The sequence below is a fragment of the Manacus candei genome, unplaced genomic scaffold, assembly GCF_025592945.1.
Source record: "Manacus candei isolate 608988 ecotype Guabito, Panama unplaced genomic scaffold, ASM2559294v1 h1tg000147l, whole genome shotgun sequence".
Classification (NCBI taxonomy): Eukaryota; Metazoa; Chordata; class Aves; order Passeriformes; family Pipridae; genus Manacus; species Manacus candei.
This window is the reverse complement of record NW_026138195.1, coordinates 732,364-753,041: the sequence shown is the minus strand read 5'-3', so window position 1 is coordinate 753,041 and position 20,678 is coordinate 732,364. Positions and strand designations below refer to the sequence as shown.

Below are 20,678 nucleotides of genomic sequence, written 5' to 3'. Positions count from 1 at the left end.
TCCACCTGAAGACATTTCCAGCTTTTCATCTGAACTGTGCAGTGGGACTGCGCTGCGCGTTTGTGGCTGTGTTCACGGCGCTGGGTGCTTACACCGCCGTGCTGAGTGAATACGGGGCGGCGCTGGGCAGCGGGGCAGTGGCGGTGGTCGCGGTTCCTGCGCGGCCCCGGCTCGGAGCGCTCCCGGATGCCGCACAGCCGGGGCCGGTGATATCGCTCGGAGCGCTCCCGGATGCCGCAGAGCCGGGGCCGGTGATATCGCTCGGAGCGCTCCCGGATGCCGCAGGGCCGGGGCCGGTGATATCGCTCGGAGCGGTGCGCGGCCCCGGCTCGGAGCGGTGCGCCCGCGCGCGTGCACGCCGGCGGCCCCAGGCTCGGCGGGCGGCGGGGGGGGCTCTGTGTCCCCCGCACTGCTGACAGCCATGGTCCCGGGGGGTGTGCGTTCCCCTTCCCTTCTTTGCAGCGAGTGTTTTCTCCCTGGTGCCGCTCCTCTTCCTAGAGCGGCGAGTTAATGACGGTAGCAAAAGCCTTGGGGGGTGCAGCTGGGGGAGGGGGAAAGCTGTTTCTCTTTTTTCCTCGTTACTCCAATCACCCCCTCTCTAAAACGTGCCTCTCCTATGTTTTGTCTTTTCTTAAGCAGACTCTGTGATTAAGTTCCTTCTGCTGATCTCTCTGGGTGAGCCCGGCCCCTCCTTCCCCTCCTTCGTCCTTCGGCAATGAGGAGCGTGGGGGAGGCAAAGACGGTAAAACACAGAAAAAAGGGAAAAGAGAAAAACACCTTAAAATTAACAACATCCCACTTATAAATCAAATAAGATTGCATTGTTTTTACAGCAATAGGTGTCACGCATACAGCGTGCTCATGGCATTCTCAAATGTTTTCTTCAAAAACAGAAAGGGAGACTGACGAAAAATCCCTTGAAGCAAGATTAGAAATAACGGAACATCCGTGCTTAGCTTTTTGCATATTACGGAAGGTTATTAAGAATTTCCTATAGTTTGCTATTTTGCTTCTCTTACATGAAATTTGGCTGTTTCCCCCAGGGGCAGGGTGCAGGTAGAAGATTTGGAGACGGAATGATGAGACAGAAGTGGATATAGTCTTGCCCCCTGCAAAAGTAGTTTTATTGCCTTTATGATAGAATATCATTGCTCTATGAGAAGAGTTGAAGATTTCCAAGATAATATTCTGTTCTTTCCTGCTGTATCTGTCTTTTACATAGAGAGTTATGCAGGATTTGCAGATTGCTGATGGCAGCTATGCCATAAATTTCCTTTGAATTATGAAACTGATAAGAAGTGCACAACCAATGACTACTTGAAAATGTGTGTGAATGATGGATGTCTGAGGTGGCCCCCTAAGAGTGTGTGAAAAAAGATTGTGTGAAAGAGAAAAGCTACATGAATGTGTGACTGTGTAAACTTAAAAATACCTTCTGCCGGTGTCAAGATTTTAGAGATGTGTAACATGATTCTGTTGAACCATAGTGACTCCTTATTCTGAATGGTAAATGAATTCTTCAAATTCCCACCATGAGTGACGAGGCTTTGGTTATTTCTGGACTAGCCCTGTCCGGCTAGCTGTTTGATCTGAACTGAGGTTGAATAAGGGGTTCTTGCGTAGGTTTGGTGTTCTATTTCTGCCTTGTTTCAGAAATTTGTGAAAGTTAAGTCTCAGGTGGAGTTTTTCCACTGCTGTTGTTCCTTAGCTGTGTAATCTGCGCAGGAGATCACCAGTTTTAAAGCGAGTAGAAACCATAAGCCAGCAAACATTGGTGCAGACTGCAAGGTTGGCAGAGCCCGAAGCAAGGTACACCACTGTGCATCCAGGTGCCCGGGAACCATTCTTACAGTTCGTGGAAAAGCTGCAAGGCACTGTAGAGAAACAAGTTTTGTGACAGATACAGAAGTTGCTAGTTACATAACTAGCTAGAGATAATGCAGGCTTGTGCCGGGGTGAGGTCCTTAGACCATCAAATAATTGCATTTGCATCTGCTATGGCAGTAGTGAGGGTCGTTTTGAGCTTTTCTGTGTTTCCCAGGATTTAAATCAGGAGTTGTCGATGTTGCTGCCTTGTTTGCTCAGCTCGTTGCAGGGGGGCCTTTAGGCTGTCAAGGCCATCCTGCGTGCCTTCTCAAAAACATCTGCAGTGTTGTGGATAGTGTGTCTTCAGGCCTCCTGGCTGGAGGCCAGAGCAGACCAGTTATGTTGATCAGTGTGACCAGAGCTGAAGTGTTGTTTTAAAGAGTCCTTATATATTGTCTTCAAAACCCCTCCCGTGCACCAGCTGGTAGCAATATTCATTGTAAAACAGCTAGTCTCTCCTCCTTAAAACATGCCCTACCCATTGTAGCTGTGTTCTCAGCAAAATAGCCTCACTAATTGTGATTACTCCTTGTTTCATACCAGACGTATTGCTTGCATAATTTGACTAGTGAATGTTTAGGGTTGTACGAAGGCAACCTGTACTCTTCATGATGCTCAAAGCTTGTTGTTAATTGTCCAAACAAACAAACAAACAGACTTCTGTAGTCATTCCAAAAGTTAGGGTTGTGATATTAGGAGGTACTGCTTGGAGTTTTCTTTTAGAAGGTACAGATCCTGTGTGACTTAAACAATGGGTCCTACCTACAGAACAGCTGTTGGCCCTGCAAGAGCTTGTCAGAAGGCAGCTTGATGCTGATTACATTGAACCATCTCAGAATCCTTTAATTACCCCTGTGTTTGTGATAAAGAAAAAAAAAAATCTGTGAAATGAAAACCTTTGCATGATCTCAGACAGGTTGGTGCAATCATGGTTAGTAAGCATTGGCTTACTGACCCCTTCTGTGCTTTCTGCTGAATAACCCATTGTTATTATTGATTTGACAGGTTATCTTCTCACAATCCAGTTAAATCCCAGTGATAGAGAAAAGATGTGCATTTTTAGTTCCATCTATTATTCGTGCAGAACCTTATGAGTGTTATCCATAGAAAACCCTCTCCCATGGAATGAAAGGCTTTTCTATAATTTGTCAGTGGTTTATGTTTCCAATGCAATTTTCTGACTGTCTTTGTTGTCATTATATAGATGATATTTCTGCTAGCTGTAGCCACTGAGGATCAGCTGGGTGTGTTGGACGCTGAAACCAGAGTCTACAATTCTTTGGCCTAGTAGTTGCTCCTGACACGGTGCAGTGAAAAATACCCTGGAAATATTTAGGGTTCATGTACACAAAAAGCAGTCATTTCTCAACCAGTTATGCCAAGTCTTAATTTTCAAGCGTTGTTTGTACTCTAAAGAACTCCTTTGCAGAGGATTGTTCCAGCAAGTTTCCTATGCTTCAATCCAGTGCAGTTTCATAGTTTTTCACCTCTTTTACAGTTTTGGGAAAAACACGCTGTGCTTGGCCAGAAGCCTCCTTTAAGCTGATGGTCTTGTGGTCCCTGTGGGAGCTGGGGGCGGAGCGCAGCGTGCAGGTGTGGACCTTGTCCTTCTCACAGTAGCATTCCAGCAGTTTACTGTACTGGGGGATTTCCTCTCAGCCAAAACCTGGGCACCACAGAGCCCCACCAGGACGTAGTTTTTTCTGAGTGTTCTTTGTGCTGTGCTTACTCAGGTGGGCTTGGCACAGGGAGGCCTTGCAGGTCAGGCAAGTCTTCATGGCTGGACGGGGGCCTGTGGGGTAAAGGCAGAGTGGGCACTGGGAAGGGCCCTGCTGGCATATTTCTGTTCCTTCTGCATGCACTCCTTGCAGAAGCTGTGACCGCACCCCAGAGACATGGGGTTCCTGTAAATGTCCAGGCAGATGGGGCATGTCAGTTCATCCTCCAGCCTGGCCTCAGCACCCACCTCGGCCATGTTGCCTGAGCCTCGTGACAGGGCTGAGAGCAAGGAGGAGGGCACTGGTGAGAAACTGAGAGCACAGCATACAGAAGCCTTCAGATGTCGATTTAGCTTAATTCATTCTATTGCTCGCTCAGTTGTTGTCTCTTGTCCGGATTGTCGTCGTGCTTGTGCTGTCTATTTTAGTACTAACCCTCGAGGTCTTACTCTGGCAAAAGATCCCCAAGAGTTAGATTTAATGGGATCACTGTCTGTACATAACACAAGTGGTAATGGGACTCAAACCTGTTTTATGTTGGGATTATTTCAATCTAGATTAAGTGTTTATCAAAGCCGTGACTTGTCCAGCTGGCACAAACTGCCCAGCCTGTACACAAAAGAACTGTAGAGCCTGAGTGAAACAGTAGAACACACAAAGAAAGTAACAGTAACAACTAGTCCTATAGACTTGTAGCTTCAATCTATTTTTGGTTCTACGTCTGAATAAGTTTTAAGTTTTGTTAAAGAAAAGCCTATGATGGTTGTTGACAATTGTTGTAATTTTAGTAATAGTTCATATTGTTTTTTCTTGTATTGTTAAATGTGTAAGTGCTATAACAGAGAAAACATTGTTGGCCCAGAATAAAAAAACGGGGGTATTTGTAGGGAATTGGCTATAGAACACGGCTTGCCTAGGCCGTGGGAACATCTTAGATAGCGAGGTTTCAGTGCCCTTGTACCCTGTTAGCTGGCTGGCAAACAGGACATTGTGATTAGCAAAACAAAAAGCAACTGAGTACCACCTGTGTCAACAAAGAAATGAGTAAGAGGTGAGATCAACATTTAAGCAGAACCAATAACGAGCTTAGCTTTTGCAACATGTATGAACTAATTATAAAGCATATATTAAACTGCTAGCAATGATCAATAAACGAAGCTTGCTGATTCTCATATTGAGGGTCTCATTCTTCCCTCGTCCGACAGGGTCCAACATCTCCTGCCTTGGCCTGGCCCCCTCTCAGCTCAGCACTGACCCCTTTGCAAATGGGGCGTTGTCTTGGTGCCATTGCAGGGGGATGTCCTGCCCCAGTGTCCCAGTGTTCCTTTAATTCCCAGAGGCCCTGCAGTGTCCCAGTGGCCCCTTGATTCCATGACCTTCGGAAACACCTCAGGGTTCCTTTGGTTCCATGAGGCCCCCATGTCCCAAAGGCCCCTGGATTCCAGGAATTCCGCAGTGTCACAAGGTTCCTTTTTTTCCATAGGGCCCTGCAGTGTCCCAGTTGTGCCTTGATTCCAGGAGTATCCAAATTCTCCCGGGGTTCCTTTGGTCTCAGGAGGTCCCGCAGTGTCCCAGCGGCCCCTTCATTCCAGGCAGGCCCAGGGAGACGAAGCCAAAGACGGAGCCCCGACCCCGTCAGCATCTTGGGGGGCGGGGGGGCAGGACCTGGGAAACGACTGGGAAGGGACTGGGATGGACTGGGATGGACTGGGACAGACTGGGATGGACTGGGATGGATTGGGACTGACTGGGATGGACTGGGACAGAGTGGGAAGGACTGGGATGGACTGGGACGGACTGGGATGGACTGGGACAGAGTGGGACAGACTGGGACGGACTGGGATGGACTGGGATGGACTGGGACGGACTGGGATGGACTGGGATGGACTGGGATGGACTGGGACAGACTAGGACAGACTGGGACAGACTGGGAGGGACTGGGATGGACTGGGACAGACTGGGATGGACTGGGACACCAGGATACAGCGGGACCAGGACTGGGACCCAGCAGGACCCCCCAGGAGCAGGATCTGAGCACACTGGGACCCTCCAGGACCAGAACTGGGGCAACAGGGATCAGACTGGGAGCAACTGGGACCACACTGAGGGCTACTGGGAGCAACTGGAGGCCACATAGGATATAGTGGGAGTGCCTTGGAGTCACTGGGATCATACTGGTGGAAACTGAAATGTTACTGGGGCAACTGGGAGTGACTGGGAAGGATTAGGAGCATGCTGAGGGCTCTACTGGGATATACTGGGAGTGTCTGCAACCATGGTGGGGGTGACTGGGACTGTACTGGGAGTGACTGGGACTACATGAAGGGGAATTAGGACCAGGTTGGGGGCAACTGGAAGGAATTGTGAGTGACTGGATCTACAAGAGAAGCAACTGGGATTGACTGGGACTGTCAGGAGGGAGGACTGGGATCATACTTGGAGTGACTGGATCTGTGCTAGGGGCAACTGGGAGCAAGTGGGACCATAATGGGGACAACTGGGATCATCCTGGGATCACGGTGGGAGAAGCTTGGCCCATGCTGGGAGCAACTGAGACCACACTGAGGGTGACTGGGGTCATCCTGGGATCACACCAGAAGTGAGTGGGATCATGCAGGAGGTGATTGGGATCATACTGGGAGCAACTGGGAGTGCACTGGGGATGACTGGAAGTGGCTGTGAGCAACTGGGATCATGCTGGAAGCTTCTGGGGGCAACTGGGAATGAGTGGGACCACATGGGGGAAACTGGGAGCAACTGGGAGAGACCAGGAGTGACTGGGATCATCCTGGGACTGACTGGGCGCTGAATCCGAAAAATCGGTCCCAGAAACTGCTCAGAGACTTTTTTATCTTTAAGCAGCAAGGTATTTGTTTATTCAACGTTGGGAGCAAGCCAGCTGGCGCTGGACAAACTTGCTGGAAGGCTTCACACAAAATCAGCATTTTTCTACAATCTTCAGCTGGGATTAAATGCATATTCAAGTGATTACAACATCTATCGATGCATATTAATAACAGGCGCAGTAGAGGTGGAGCTCAGGCGGGGCTTGGGGCGGTGTTTCTCTTGGCCCTCAATCCTGAGGGTACTTCCACTCTTCCTCCATGGCTCTGGGGGCTTCAACTCATCTTCCTCAGCTTGACCTTCCTTCTCTTCCATTCTTCTTGACCCGCTCACTGAAGCTTGGAAAAAGCCCTGGCTCCCGGCCTATTCCTCCTATTCCAATGTCTCCCTGATCCTGCTGTCTCTCTAATTTATCCCCTCGAGGCCTAGGACATGTTCCTGCACTATTCTCTGAAGCTTTGCTCCAGTCAGTAGAACAGAACGAGCACAGATGGTCTTGGATGTTGGTAGCTTGTTAGCAGGCCCCAATTTCTTAGTTAACTCTTTTGGGCCTGGCCTCCTGTTTCCCCAGGGACACAGCCCGGGCCCGGCTGTTCCCATTCCCATTCCACGGGTTTGCATTCCTGTCCCAGGTGTTCCCATCCCATTCTAGTTGTTCCCATCCCATTCCTATTGTCCCCATTCCCTTTCCAGGTGTTCCCATTCCCATTCCATGTGTTCCAATTCCCTTTCCAGGTGTTCCATCGCATTCTAGGTGTCTCCATTCCCATTCCTATTGTCCCTACTCCCGTTCCTGGTGTTCCCATCCCACTTCTGTTTTCCCCATTCCCAGTTCTTGGTGTTCCCATTCATATTGCAGGTGTCTCTATTCCCATTCCTATTGTCCCCATTCCCATTCCAGGTGTTCCCATCCCACCTCTGTTTTCCCTATTCCCATTCCAGGTGTCTCCATTCCCATTCCAGGTGTCCCCATTCCCATTCCTGGTGTCCCCAGTCTGCTCCCAATGTTCCCATTCCCATTCCAGGTGTTCCCATTCCCATTCCTGGTGTCCCAAACCTGCTCCCAATGTTCCCATTCCCATTCCTGATGTCCCCATTTCCAGCCCAGGTGTCCCTATTCCCATTCCAGGTGTTCCCATTCCAGGTGTTCCCATTCCAGATGTCTCCATTCCCATTCCAGGTGTCCCCATATCCATTCCAGGTGTTCCCATTCCAGGTGTCTCCATTCCAAATCCAGGTGTTCCCATTCCAATTCCTGGTGTCCCCATTTCCATTCCAGGTGTTCCCATTCCAGGTGTTCCCATTCCAGGTGTCTCCATTCCAAATCCAGGTGTTCCCATTTCCATTCCTGGTGTCCCCATTTCCATTCCTGGTGTTCCCATTCCAGGTGTCTCCATTCCCATTCCAGGTGTCCCCATTTCCATTCCAGGTGTTCCCATTCCAGGTGTTACCATTCCAGGTGTCTCCATTCCAATTCCAGGTGTTCCCATTTCCATTCCTGGTGTCCCCATTTCCATTCCAGGTGTTCCCATTCCCGTTCCAAGTGTTCCCATTCCAGGTGTCTCCATTCCCATTCCAGGTGTTCCTATTCCCATTCCAGAGTTTCCCATCCCATTCCAGGTGTTCCCATTCCCATTCCACGTGTTCCCATTCCCATTCCTAGTGTCCCCACTCTGCTCCCAATGTCCCCATTCCCATTCCAGGTGTTCCCATTTCCATTCCTGGTGTTCCCATCCCATTGCTATTGTCCCCATCCCATTCCTGATGTCCCCATTCCCATTCCAGGCATTCTCATTCCCATTCCAGGTGTTCCATCCCATTCTAGGTGTCACCGCTGTCATTTCCCCTGCTGGTTTACCTTTAAACCAGCACACCAGGGCTGTGCCCAACGGGGGTCCCTGTGGATCATCCAACGCGGGTCCTCCCATGGCTGATGGAGTTGGAGCAGCGGCCGAAGCTCTTCCCGCAGTCGGGGCACTCGGGGCTTCTCTTACCGGTGGGTCCGTTGGTGGGAGGTCAAGGCAGAGCTGTCCCTGAAGCTCTTCCCACACTCCCCACACTTGTGAGGCCTCTCCCTGATGTGGATGCGACGGTGGGTGTGGAGGGTAGAGCTGTCCCACATTCCCTACACGTGTAGGGCTGTTCCCCAGTGGGGATGTGCTGGTGGCTGAGCAGCTTGGTGCTTGTGCTGAAGCTCTTCCCACATTCCATGGACTTGTAGGGCCATTCCCTGGTGGGGATGAAACGGTGTTTGCAAAGGCTGGAGCTGTCCCTGAAGCTCTTCCCACACTCCCCACACCTGTAGGGCCGTTCCCCACTATGGACCATCTGGTGTCCGAGCAGGTGGGAGCTCTGTTTGAAGCTCTTCCCACACTCCCCACACGTGTAGGGCTGTTCCCCACTGTGGATGCGACGGTGGGTGCGGAGGTTGGATCTCTTCCTGAAGTTCTTCCCACATTCCCCACATGTGAAGCGCTTTTCCCTGCTGGGAGGCTGCTCAGGGACCACCAGCTCGCAGCTCCGCCTCAAGCTCCGGCCGCCTTCCCGGCACACGCTGGCTCTTTCCTCCTCACAGCCCCCTGGGCTGGCTTTGCAGCCCCTCCTGCGGGGGCATCTCCGGCCCTTTTCCTCCCCGCTGCCTTCCTGCGCCGGGGAGCCCTTCAAAACGGCCTCTCCCACCAGGCTCTGCCGGGGGGATTTTTCCTCCGCGCTCTCCGGCCTCACCTCGGGGCCTGGGGCAGGAACCAACAAGGACACGCAGGGGATTTGCCTCCGGCCCACAGGGAAGCCCAAGGACATCCCCCCAACTCCGGCCCCGGCAGGACGGCCACAAAAGACAAAAGACCCACCCAAAGGGGCACTGACTTCCTCCTCACCTGCCTGGGGGGCCCAAGGCATCTTCCTCTTCCTCGCAGCCTCCTCCTCCATCCGCCCAAGCTTTGGGAAGCAGAAATCCTGATGGGGGGGGAAAACAAGGGGTGAGCGTGTTGCCTTGGGGGTTCCTCCTGCCCAAGTCCAGCTCTAGGACTCACCGGGCATCTTGTGTCCATAAAAACCCCCAAAACACCAACATTCAGCCCAAATTCCCGTCCCAGGAGTTCCCCCTTTTTGCTCTCTGGGGTTAGGGGGGTCCCCCCTGTCAGGCCTGATGGCACTTCTGCCTGCATTGGGGGTCCCCCTTCTCCGGGCTGCCGGGGGTCCCACGGCTCCGGGGGGTCCCCACTCTCCGGGGTCCCCTTTAGTGTTGCCAGGGGGGTCCCAGGGCTCACTTCTCCCCACTCTGCCTCCCGGGGCCGGCCGGCCCTCCTCTCTCGGCCCCCACCCTCGCAAACCTCTTGGTGCTCTCGGCTCCCACCCCGCCTCAAGGCACCCCCTCCTCTCCACACTGCAAGGCCTTCCCCCTCTCCGGGACCCCCGCTTAAGGGGCCCGGCGCTCCCTCTCTGCTCCCCCCCCTCCAGCATTCCGGGGGTCCCCCAGCTCCGGGATCGCCCCTCTCCGCTCTCCCCACTCCGCGGCTACCAAGGTTCCCCCCTGGCTCTCACGAAGGCCCCCAAACCGCTCTCGCCCCCCCCCGCCATTGCCCAGCCACCGCCAGGACCTTTTGGCTGCTCTTCTTTGTGCTCCCGCTCGGCTCCTCCCTCGGCTGGGCCGCCGCTTTTGGCGGGTTTCCTCCTCCGGGATCCGCCCCCTGCAGCCCTTCCCCCCCTGGACCAGCCCCCTTGGGCCCCCCTTGGGCCCCCCTTGGGCCCCCCTTGCCCAATAAGTCTGGTTATACAGACAAGCAATTGCTTTTAATCCACAAAACCCAAATGTATAACCCAGCACCCTGGGGCATGAACAAAGTGGTTTTCCTTGGGCCCCCCCCCGAGTCCAAAGTAAAAGGAGAGGAGAAAAAAACCTGCTGGTGGGAGAGCTGTTGCAGTCTGGTCAGAAGTGGTGATTGCAGTCCAGTTGAGGGTGGTGGTCTCAGTCTGGTTGAGAGTGGTGAGCTGCAGCCTTCCTCTGGATCCCACGAGTGGTGGAAAGGTTCTGAAACTCCAGGTTTATATATTCTCCAGTTCAGGCAGGAATGGTCAGTGATTCCCTCAGAGCGGGGAATTCCATAAAAGGATATGAAGATTGCCAGAGTGGAGAATTCCATAAAAGGGTATGAGGACAGGAACACCCCCCCACCTCGCAGGCCCCCCTCCCCCCCCGACAACAGTTCCTGGGAAAATGGCATGGAAGGCCATAGAATACACACTTTTGGGCTACACCCATCCAGTGAGGAATCGGTCCCAGCTGTTCTAACTAGGACACTGTGTCCGTCATCGCTGCCATCATCATCATCATCGGCCTCGTGGCAGTCGGTGTCTGGAAGCTCCGATCCGGTAACTCCCGGGATGGGGGTCAGCAAGGGACACGGATCCGCCCGGCAGCATTCCGGGGATCCTGTGCCACGGGTGCTGATCCCACTTTCTTTCCAGAGGGAAGAGGGAGGGGAATGGATACGACCCCGCGCCCACCAGTGAGTCCCAGCAGCGTGTGTGGATCCAGATCCTCTGTGCAGGGATCCCAGGATGGATGCCGGGATTCCAGAGGGGAATGGGGGCCTAATGGCTGCAGTTGGATTGGAAGGGGATTGCAGCTCAGGCCAGGATTCCAGAGTGGGATCGGGTGGATCTGCGGACTGGGATCAGGGCTGGATTCTGGAGTGGGATTGGGGTGGGATGGATGGAGTGGGATTGGGGTGGGATGGACGGAGCAGGATCAGGAGGGATTCCAGAGCAGTTCCTACTCTCCCTGGGCTCCACAGCCAGATCCATCCCCTGGGATGGGAACAGGGACATGGTGACTCCTTTCCCCGCTCTCATCCCGGCAGGAATCACAACCTGAGCGATCCTGGAGCTGGATCCACCCCTTCCCTCTCCCTGTGGAAAGGCAGGAGCTGCTGGCAGAGCTCATCCCGCTGCTCCCACCCACCCCGGCCCCCCTGCGGCTCTTCCCCATGGATCAACTTCCTGCTTTTTCCCGTGTGAAACCCAGGACCACAATTATTCCTGAGGCTTTAATTTGGGTGTGAAAATCTCCTGCTTTGGGCAATAAATCCTGGCTCCCTCCTCCGGCATCCGGCAGTTCCTCTGTGGGAACCAGGGATAGGAATGGGGACAGGGGGGACTGGGGTGGGGACATTGGGGACAGAGATGGGGACACTAGGAGCAGGTTGGGGACAGCAGGAATGGGCATGGAAACTCCAGGAATGGGAAAGGGGACACTGGGAGCAGGTTGGAGTTGCAAGGAATGGGAATTGGGACACTAGGAATGGGAATGGGGACATGGGAGACAAGGATAGGGATAGTGGGGACAGGAACGGAGACACTGGGAGCAGGTTGGCACAGTAGGAAGTGGGAATGGGGACAGGGATGGGAACCCCAGGAATGGGAATGGGGACAGGGATGGGAACCCCAGGAATGGGAATGGGGACAGGGATGGGAACGTGTCTCTCCAGGAGTTGGTTCAATACAAAGGTGGGTCCCTGGCTCGAGGCCACGGGAAGCCCCTTCTTTGGGAATGTCTGGGAACCAGGTGTCAGAGGTTTGAAAAGAGGTGTTGGAATTGTTTCCCAGTGTCCCCCCATTCCCATCTGTGTCTCCCGGGATGGGGTGGGTTGGAGCGGAGCCGCAGGCGCTGGGCAGGGGCAGTGGGGGGAGGGCGGCTCTCGGGGACACCGCGGTGGCCGCGGGGAGGGCGGGGGGTCCTTTGTTCGGGGGCTTTTGGGGTTTGTCCGGGACCGGACAGAGCGGGAGTTGATTTTGGCCACCTCGTTCTCTTTTCCTGAGAGGAAGTTTTTTCCCCACGGGACACCTCGTGGAGAATGACTGAGAGAGAGAGAGAGAGAGAGCCCGACCCATCTGGGAGCGAGGTGTTCTGCTTTGGGGACTGCCCTGGGAAAAGGGACTCCTTCACTGCTGGCTGCGAGCACACGGGGCTGAGAGAACTTTGAACTGCCGGGACAGTTTCTCCCCCCACCTGGGGATTTGGGACTTCGTTTTGTCTTGTTTAACTAAGACCCAGTGCCCCCAGGGGGAGGAGGAGGAAAGGAGACCAAGAGGTGCTGTGGCCACTCAAACTGCAGAGGAACAACCTGTGCCAGTAGCAGCTGCCCCTCTACAGAAGAAATCCAAGACCAAATCAGCTCAGTTAGTGAGGGATGAAGGGGAAGCAGAGCCCTCAGAACAGGAGCAAGAGGCAGGGCCAGAGATAATCACCAGATCCCCATCCCCGGCTGAGCTGTGAGAGATGTGAAAAGATTTCAGCCTCCAGCTGGGAGAGCCCCTGCTGACCTGGCTGCTCCAGTGCTGGGATATCATGGCCCAGCATATGGAACTAGGTGGGAGTGCAGCCAAGCACCTGGGATCCCTGTCCTGGCATGTTGGGATTGACCAGGGGATTGGGAAGACGAGAGAGAGAGGATGAGAGCCGGGTACAGGCTTGGGAATTGCCAGGAGGGCTTTTGAAAGGAGCATAGGGGAAAGGGATGTCTAAGAACAAGTCCCTCAGGAGAGGGAAGCAGAGAGGCTGTGTTTTCACCCCAACACAAGGGTCTGCAGGGTAGAGCAGAGAATATGCCCACATAAGATTCTTGTGCGTCCGTCTTTGCAGTTCTGACAGGCACTTCTTGTCACAGCCTGTCCTCTCCATTCCAGAATAGGCCCTGGCAACCAAAGAACCAACACCCCACACCATAGTGCAGACCAACCCATGTGCTTTGGGCCCTTTTGTTGTCCTATCCATTCTGGCCTATCCTCTCCATTCCGGAATAGCCTCTGGAAACCAAAGAACCAAGCCCCCACCATGTGACAGTTCAACCCCACCCGTGTGCCAAGGGCTCCTTTGTGGTGTCACAGCCTGTCCTCTCCATTCTGGAATGGGCCCTGGCAACCAAAGAACCAACGCCCTACAACCCCAAAGTGAAGCCCCACCTTTGTGCCATGGGCCCTCTTGTGATGTCACAGCCTATCCCCTCCATTCCAGAAAGGCTGTTGGAAACCAAAAAACCAATGTCTCACAGCCCCTAGTGCAGCCCAACCCCTGTGCCATGGGCCCCTTTGTGATGTCACAGCCTGTCCTCTCCATTCTGGAATAGCCCCTGGAAACCAAAGAACCAACACCTCACACCCCCACAGTGCAGCCCCACCTGTCTGCCACGGGACTCTTTGGGATGTCACGGCCTTTCCCCCAGGAAGGAAAACCTAGAACCTTCGGGTTTCACATGCAGTTGGGGGGTCACCCTGGGCACTCCATGGGCAGCAAGAGCTTTCTGTCCTGGTCCTTTTTGTCTGGCAGGAATCTTCAGCTGTGTTCAGTTTGGGCAGTCAGACTGGCAATTTCAGCGCAGGGCTCCTACAAGTGAACGACAGCCCTTCCCTCCAGGAAAGAAACCCCTTACCCTCGGTCTCTTCTCCTGTTCCTTAAAACACAACCTGCAGGGGAGCTTTCTGGGATCTCTTCTCTGGGGAATTGGGAAGACAGACCCACTCCCATGTTTAACACTTCAGGCAAAACCACCCTTTGAACACCTTTCCTAACCTTCCCCAACCTTTCCCAAAGCCCAGATTTTACAGGTGTCCTGTAATTCTGACCCAATCTCACCCAAGCCCACAAACCATGACAGAAACCTCTCAGCCTCACGCTGCCTCCTTCCCATTGCTGTGCCTTATGTGCAGGCAAAAGGCCTTAAAATCAAGTACCCAAAATTCATGGCCTGTTCTTTTTCCCAGAAAAGAAGGCGTGGTGAACTCCCCAGACCAGGGAATTGGAAGATCTCCCCAAAACTCCTTTGGTACACGCTGCAGGGCCAACGATTCCTCTGCTCTGCCCTGTCGGCGCTGCTTTGTCTCATCTGGGTCCCCAGAAACCGTCAGCGAAAGCCGGGGAATAAAATCTCTGAGCAGTTGGTTGGGTTCCAGAGGTGACCCTACTTCATTCAGCACTCAAGGGACACAGGAATTGCTCTCTAACACCTGTACATCAGTTCTCAAAACTTTTATCTATTTTTACATTTTAGCAAACAAAAGAATTCCTGTCCATTGGCTTACAAGTTCTCTGCAAGAATTCTTATTCTCTCTTCTATTGGCTATTGATTTCTCACTTTGCCTGATGCTTAGTCCACAGTTTTTGTCCTTTTCTTGTCTTTTCCCTAGATAGGGAGAGCCTCAGTAACTGTCTGTGTTAGTTTTGTCTTTGTCTCTGGTTTCTCTAAGGGTCTTGGTGGTTTAGAAATTCTGCCTTCTTCGTGTCCAGGTCTCAACAATAGATTTCTCTGCCAGGTCTCTGACCACTGAAGTATGGCAGGCCTTAAACTTTTCCTTTGTTTTTCTAACAAATGGCCATGGGCCAGAACTTGTCCATCATCCATTGTCTCTTGCCCCCATTCAATCTCCTGCCAGCAGTTTCTCCCCACTGCTGGGTGGGCTCCTTTGTCAAGCACTAGAACTTGTTGGGTAACAGGCCCAGTCCTGTTGCCTATTTTTCGTGGGGATGTGCAGGAGGGCATTGAGTCTTCCAGGAGCAAATTGGCAGAGGACCCCAAGCTGGCTTGCAGTGTGGGTGTGCTGGAGGGCAGGAAGGCTGTGCAGAGGGACCTGGACAGGCTGGACCTCTGGGCCGAGCCCGTGGGCATGAGGTTCAAGAGTGCCTTTGGTGCCTTTGGGGCCTCTGGCCACAAGAACCCCCTGCAGCTCCAGGCCGGGGGCAGAGGAGCTGCAAAGGGTCCCCGTGGGAGAGGCCCTGGGGGTGCTGGTGGACAGAGGCTGAACCTGAGCCAGTGGGTGCCCGGGTGGGCAAGAAGGCCAAGGGCAGGCTGGCCTGGATCAGAAAGAGTGTGGCAGCAGGAGCAGGGCAGTGATGCTTCTGCTGGACTGGGCACTGGTGAGGCCACCCCTGGAGTGCTGTGTCCAGCTCTGGGCCCCTCAATTCAGGGAGAACCTTGAGGGGCTGCAGTGGGTGGAGAGCAGGGCAAGGGAGCTGGGCAAGGGTCTGCAGTGCATGGCCTGTGAGGAGCAGCTGAGGGAGCTGGGCTTCTCCAACCTGGAGAAGAGGAGGCTCGGGGCTGACCTTCTCCCTGTCCACAACTTCCTGACAGGAGGCTGGAGCCAGGTGGGGGTCAGCCCCTTTTCCGAGGCAACAGGCGACAGGACAAGAGGACACGAGGACCTGCCTGTCAGGGGCTGTTTGTCAGGGACAGGAGCAGGACTTTTTGGAGAGAAACAGGGATTAGGTATTGAAATGGGCTGCTCCATTGTTCAAGAAATGTTCAGACCTCTTTCCTAAAAGCATCCAGGACTCGGGTCACCCAGTTTTGTCTCTGACAAGGCTTTGCAGGGGCTGCTTGGGAAAGGGAAGCCCTGGGGCCCCAGTGCAGATGGTGGGGCTGCACTCTGGGGGGGTCGGCCTTTGGCTCTTGGCTTCCAGGGGCCCCCAGGAGTCAGTGAGCCGGGCTGGGGCCGAGGGGCAGGACTGGCTGGGATTGCCTCTGGGACCTGGCCCAGAAAATGGAAGTGTCCCCATGGGGGCAGCTGGAAAGGGCCCAGGAAGGAAATGCTGCCCCAGCGCAGGCTGTGGCAGTGGGGAGTGTGCAGGGGGAGGAGGCTGGGCCAGAGCAGGGCTGGGCAAGAAGGGCCAAGCCGCGGGTGGGTTCTCCCCCGGCCCCCAGGGCCCAGCCCCTGATGGGAGGGCCTTGGGCAGGGCCTGGGGCGACTGCAGGAACCTCCGAGGCAGCCCAAGGGCCCTGCTTTTGGCAGGTGGGTTGACAGGCGGTGAGCGTCTTCTTGTTCTTTCCAGGTGGGATGCAAGCAGTGCGGTGGGCCTTTGACACCAAAGGGGAGATGATCAAGGTGAGCATTTTCCTGCCAGTGTGAATCAGATGTTAATTCTGGTGGGCTGTATCTTTGGTGAATCTAAGCACATCCCTTGGCATTTGTTTTTTTTCCGGGTGGTTTGCAGCCTGAGAAGCATCAGCAGAGTGTGAAGGAGGTCCCTGCAGTCAGAGGTCAGTGTAAAGGAAGCTGAGAGGGGAGCTTTGGTGAGAATGTTGCCCTCTGAGGGGATCCCTCAGTGTGTGCCTTCCCTGGGGGATTTCTTTGCAGTGGCCGTGCCTATTGCCAGGGGAGCAGAGCCACAGGCCCAGGAGCCGAGCGACAAGGTCAGGTGCTCTTGTGCTGGCCTGGTGGGCAAGGGCAGGGGATTGCAGGGCTCAGCAATGAAGCATTTCCCTCTTCTCTTTGGAGGGAATGTTGCACTCTGAGGGCATCCAGCAGTTTGTGCCTTTGCCTCTGTGATGCTGAAAAACCCAGTCCGAAGAACTGCTCAGAGACTTCGGATCTTTGAGCAGCAAAGGGATTTATTGCCGACGTTGGCAGCGAGCGTGGTTCGCACCACAGAGAACTTGGTCGAGAGTTTCCCACAATATCGGGGTTGTATACAATTTTCAGATATGATTAAATATGATAAATCATATTCATCTGATCACAACATCTATCTATGCATATTAATAATGGGCAAAGCTCGGGCGGAGCTTCTCTTGGTCCTCAGTTCTGGGAGGGGTTTAGGTGAGTCTGGGGTCTCTGCTCCTCTCCATCAGTCCCCAGTGTCCCCATCCTGGTCCCTCATGTTCCCACTCCATTCCTGGTGTTCCCATTCCCAGTGTTCCCATTCCCAGTGTTCCCATCCCATTCCTGATGTCCCCATTCCCGGTCCCTGGTGTCTCCAACCTGCTACCAGTGTCCCCGTTCCCTTTCCTGGAGTTGCCATCCCTGTTCCTGCTCTCCCTAGCCTGCTCCCAGTGTCCCCAGTGTGGTCCTCCAGGCCCCCATTCCCATTCCTGGTGTCCCCATTCCCATTCCTGGTGTCCCCATTCCCATTCCTAGAGTTCCCAACCCAGTTCTGTTTTCCCCATTCCCATTCCTGGTGTCCCCATTCCCATTCCTGATGTTCCCATCCCAGCTCTGTTTTGTGCATTCCCATTTCCGTGTGTCCCCATTCCAAGTTCCTGCTGTCCCCAACCTGCTCCCCATGTCTCCATTGCTATTCCTGGTGTCTCCATCCCATTCCTGATGACCCCAGCCTGTTCCAGCGTCCCCAACCTTCTCCTGGTCATCCCATCCTGCTCCTGGTGTCCCCATCCCTTTCCCCATTGTCTCCTGGTGTTCCCATTTCCATTCCTGATGTCTGCAACCTACTCCCAGTGTCCCCATCCCTGTCCCCAATGTCCCCATCCCAGTCCCAACGTCCCCATTCCAAATCCTGGTGTCCCCAACCTGTCCCCAGTGTGCCCATCCCTGTCCCCAATGTCCCCATTCCAGTCCCCCCTGTCCCCATTCCCATTCCTGGTTCCCACAGAGGAACTGCCGGATGCCGGAGGAGGGAGCCAGGATTTCTTGCCCAAAGCAGGAGATTTTCACACCCAAATTAAAGCCTCAGGAATAATTGTGGTCCTGGGTTTCACACAGGAAAAAGCAGGAAGTTGATCCATCGGGAAGAGCCGCAGGGGGCCGCGGTGGGTGGGAGCAGCGGGATGAGCTCTGCCAGCAGCTCATGCCTTTCCTCAGGGAGAGGGAAGGGGCGGATCCAGCTCCAGGATTGCTCAGACCTTGATTCCTGCTGGGATGAGAGCGGGGAAAGGAGTCACCATGTCCCTGTTCCCATCCCAGGGGATGGATCTGGCTGTGGAGCCCAGGGAGAGTAGGAACTGCTCCGGATTCTCTCCCAATCCTGCTCCATCCATCCCACCTCAATCCCACCCCAATCCCACTCCAGAATCCAGCCCTTATCCCAGTCCACAATTCCACCTGATCCCACTCTGGAATGCTGTCCTAGTTAGAACAACTGGGACCGATTCCTCACTAGATGGGTGTAGCCCAAAAGTGTGTATTCTATGGCCTTCCATGCCATTTTCCCAGGAACTGTGTTCGGGGAGGGGGGGGCCTGCGAGGTGGAGGGGGTGTCCCTGTCCTCATATCCTTTTATGGATTTCCCCGCTCTGACAATCCTCATATCCTTTTATGGAATTCCCCGCTCTGAGGGAAGAACTGAGCATCCTTTTATGGAATTCCCCACTCTGAGGGAATCACTGACCATTCCTGCCTGAACTGGAGAATATATAAACTTGGAGTTTCAGAACCTCTCCACCACTAGTGGGATCCAGAGGAAGGCTGCAGCTCACCACTCTCAACCAGACTGAGACCACCACCCTCAACTGGACTGCAATCACCACTTCTGACCAGACTGCAACAGTTCTCCCACCAGCAGGTTTTTTCTCCTCTCCCTTTACTTTGGACTCGGGGGGGGGCCAAGGAAAACCACTTTGTTCATGCCCCAGGGTGCTGGGTTATACATTTGGTTTTTGTGGGTTAAAATCAATTGCTTGTCTGTATAATCAGACTTATTGGGCAAGGGGGCCCAAGGGGGGCCCAAGGGGGGCCAAGGGGGCTGGTCCAGGGGGGAAGGGCTGCAGGGGGCGGATCCCGGAGGAGGAAACCCGCCAAAAGCGGCGGCCCAGCCGAGGGAGGAGCCGAGCGGGAGCACAAAGAAGAGCAGCCAAAAGGTCCTGGCGGTGGCTGGGCAATGGCGGGGGGGGCGAGAGCGGTTTGGGGGCCCCCGTGAGAGCCAGGGGGGAACCCCGGTAGCCGCGGAGTGGGGAGAGCGGAGAGGGGCGATCCCGGAGCTGGGGGACCCCCGGAATGCTGGAGGGGGGGAGCAGAGAGGGAGCGCCGGGCCCCTTAAGCGGGGGTCCCGGAGAGGGGGAAGGCCTTGGAGTGTGGAGAGGAGGGGGGGCCTTGAGGCGGGGTGGGAGCCGAGAGCGCCAAGAGGTTTGCGAGGGTGGGAGCCGAGAGAGGAGGGCCGGCCGGCCCCGGGAGGCAGAGTGGGGAGAAGTGAGCCCTGGGACCCCCCTGGCAACACTCAAGGGGACCCCGGAGAGTGGGGACCCCCCGGAGCCGCGGGACCCCCGGCAGCCCGGAGAAGGGGGACCCCCAATGCAGGCAGAAGTGCCATCAGGGCAGACAGGGTGGACCCCCCTAACCCCAGAGAGCAGAGAGGGGGAACTCCTAGGAGGGGAATTTGGGCTGAATGTTGGTGTTTTGGGGGTTTTTATGGAAACAAGTTGCCCGGTGAGTCCTAGAGCTGGACTTGGGCAGGAGGAGTCCCCAAGGAAATGCACTCACCCCTTGTTTCCCCCCCCATCAGGATTTCTGTTTCCCAAAGCTTGGGCGGATGGAGGAGGAGGCTGCGAGGAAGAGGAAGATGCCTTGGGCCCCCCAGGCAGGTGAGGAGGAAGTCAGTGCCCCTTTGGGTGGGTCTTTTGTCTTTTGTGGCCGTCCTGCCGGGACCGGAGTTGGGGGGATGTCCTTGGGCTTCCCTGTGGGCCGGAGGCAAATCCCCTGCGTGTCCTTGTTGGTTCCTGCCCCAGGCCCCGAGGTGAGGCCGGAGAGCGCGGAGGACAAATCCCCCCGGCAGAGCCTGGTGGGAGAGGCCGTTTTGAAGGGCTCCCCGGCGCAGGAAGGCAGCGGGGAGGAAAAGGGCCGTAGATGACCCCGCAGGAGGGGCTCCAAAGCCAGCCCAGGGGGCTGTGAGGAGGAAAGAGCCAGCGTGTGCCGGGAAGGCGGCCGGAGCTTGAGGCGGAGCTGTGAGCTGGTGGTCCCTGAGCAGCCTCCCAGCAGGGAGAAACGCTTCAGGTGCTTGGAATGTGGGAAGAGCTTCAGGAGGAGCACCCACCTCCTCAGCCACAAGCACATCCACACCGGAGAACGGCCCTTCACGTGTGGGGAGTGTGGGAAGAGCTTCAAACTGAGCTCCCACCTCCTCAGCCACCAGATGATCCACACTGGGGAACGGCCCTACACGTGTGGGGAGTGTGGGAAGAGCTTCAATCAGAGCTCCAACCTCCGCACGCACCGTCGCATCCACAGTGGGGAAAGGCCCTACATCTGTGGGCAATGTGGGAAGAGCTTCAAACAGAGCTCCCACCTGCTCCAACACCAGATGATCCACAGTGGGGAAGGTTCTACATGTGTGGGGAGTGTGGGAAGAGCTTCAGGGACAGCTCCAGCCTTTGCAAACACCGTTGCATCCATACCATGGAATGGCCCTACAAGTGCTTGGAATGTGGGAAGAGCTTCAGCACAAGCACCAAGCTGCTCAGCCACCAGCACATCCACACTGGGGAACAGCCCTACACGTGTAGGGAATATGGGACAGCTCCACCCTCTACA

General features: G+C 54.9%; 1 protein-coding gene and 1 long non-coding RNA gene across 2 annotated transcripts in view; one reads left to right on the top strand and one right to left on the bottom strand.

Moving 5' to 3' along the window:
- LOC127462968 (zinc finger protein 239-like) overlaps positions 1-20,678 on the bottom strand; it is an 85,650-nt gene that overhangs the window by 10,113 nt on the left and 54,859 nt on the right. The gene's annotated exons all lie outside the window — the stretch shown is intronic.
- On the top strand, positions 10,728-11,528 carry LOC127462959 (uncharacterized). The gene is made up of 3 exons (XR_007900609.1): positions 10,728-10,799; positions 10,898-10,936; positions 11,291-11,528. It is a non-coding gene; the product is annotated as an uncharacterized LOC127462959 (long non-coding RNA).